Source organism: Triturus cristatus, chromosome 5_2 (genome assembly GCF_964204655.1).
Source record: "Triturus cristatus chromosome 5_2, aTriCri1.1, whole genome shotgun sequence".
Classification (NCBI taxonomy): domain Eukaryota; kingdom Metazoa; phylum Chordata; class Amphibia; order Caudata; family Salamandridae; genus Triturus; species Triturus cristatus.
The window spans coordinates 16,887,360-16,889,585 of record NC_140588.1 but is presented as its reverse complement, the minus strand read 5'-3'; positions in this window follow the sequence as shown (position 1 = coordinate 16,889,585).

Below are 2,226 nucleotides of genomic sequence, written 5' to 3'. Positions count from 1 at the left end.
GGCACCCACGCACAGAGAGACAAAAGCTTGGCGAGACAACAGAGAGAATAAAGTAAGCGACCAGCTTTATTCAAATTACATATCGGAATGCCGTTGGAATAACGGCTTACGCACAAGCATCCCCAACATTCCAAACGCGCGCCGGGGAACACGCGCACGGACACACAGGGCAGGACGGGGGCGGGGAAGGGACAAGACAGGGAAGGGTCACAGCATGTTACATCTTCTCCCGTTTTTCATAAGTAACTCTGGAATACATAGTTTCAAAACAAGCAAAGGAAACACATACTTTTATGCTTTCCCTAGACGAGCTAATACATTGCGTAATCCTTGAATCTTACAGGCGGAACAATTGTTCTCCTATCACGAATGGTATCAACAGGACCAGTGGCCACACCAGGAAGAGATACTCTGGGAATATCCTCTATTGACACAGGAGTAGTTTTCCCTCCACATGCTCCACCCAGGCACAACTCAGCAGAGGACACCAGACCAGCGTCCTGCGAGCCACTGGGCCTGCTCAAAGGCTCAGATATCCTGCTTCTTGCAACTTTCGACCCATTCCACCATTGACCATTGTCTAGGAGAACGGCAGTACCCTTTGTTTTGACCACGCGCCTGGGTTCACTATACTTGCTCATATTGGCCCCCTTCCTGGGATACTTCACTCTCACCACGTCACCTTCTTTCACGGACATCTTTCGTACAGCATTTCTTGTGTCATAATTAGTGCGCATGCGCTTCTGGCGCTCATCTACCAGACTTCTCATCTTACTCTCTTTTTCTTTATGGTTTTCATTTTCCCATTTTTTCCAAGCCAATGACCAATGTGGTTGCAAACGTGTGATCGCTGCCCTGCCCCTGATGAGTTCAAATGGGATTCTACCAGTGGTACTGTGGGGGGTGGTACGGTATGACCACAACCTGGTGCGTAGTGCTGCCTCAACAGGAATATGAGACTTCAAAGCCATTTGGATGGTTTCTTTAATCAGGCGATTGGCCCGTTCTACTTGACCATTGCCCTGTGGATGATATAAAGAGGATTTTACGTGCTCTATGCCATTTTTTTTAAAGAATGAGACTAACTCAGAGGATACAAACTGCACTCCATTGTCGGAGACCAGTTGATGAGGAAAACCTTCTCTGCAAAATTACTCCTTCAGGAAGTTAATTACCTCACGTGTAGTGGGTTGAGACACAAACTTGACTTCCACCCACTTGCTGAAATAATCAATCAGCACTATGGCATAACGCAATTCTAGACTCAGGGCATTCATGGGACCTATGAAGTCAATACCAACTTTGATCCAAGGACCTTCTGGCAGTTCAACGGAGGTCATGGGGCAATGGCGTGTCGTCAAAGTTTTGTCAGCTTCATTGCACATTGAGCAGTGAGTAACAAACATATCAACGTCACGATCCATGGAGGGCCACCAGTATCCTTCCCTCAACCTCTGTTTGGTGCCTGTCATTCCTACATGCCCTTCGTGGGATAAAGCCACCAACCTGCTTCTCATGGACATTGGTGCTATTAAAGTTCCACCCCGGAGAATGACATCTTCAACAACACCAATATCATCCTTAATTTTCCAGTAGGGTCTGAGTGCTTCATCAAGTACCCTCTCGCGTGGCCAACCTTTGATCACATATTTTTTAAGTGTTTCTAACACTGTGTCATCTTTTATAGCTTCTAACCATTCTGATTTAGTAATGGTACCATTTGAATCATGACCTTCAAATAAGCACGCAACAAGTACATCATCATCATCCATTTCGCATTCAGAATCATCCTCGCTCGGGGCACGTGATAAATAATCTGCCGATATATTCACACGGCCGGGTATGTATTCCATCTTAACTTGATGCTCCTGCAATTTGCATGCCAACTTCGCAATTCTTTGCGAAGGCTGGCTAGAACCTTTTCCCTCAAGTATACTGACCAACGGTTTGTGGTCGGTGCGGATAGTAAATTCCTTGCCCCACAGGAAACTTTTAAACTTTGTTACTGCCCAAACACAAGCCAATAATTCACGTTCAATTACTGAGTACTTTGTCTCCGGGCCCCTTAGCTTCCTGGACGCAAATGCAATGATTTTCTCCCCGTTCTCAGTCATTTGGCTAAGCATAGCCCCCAACCCGATCTGGCTGGCGTCTGTTGTTACAGTGCTTTTCAACTTCTCGTCGAATGACTGCAGAGACGGTGCTTGCTCAAGTTCCATCTTAATG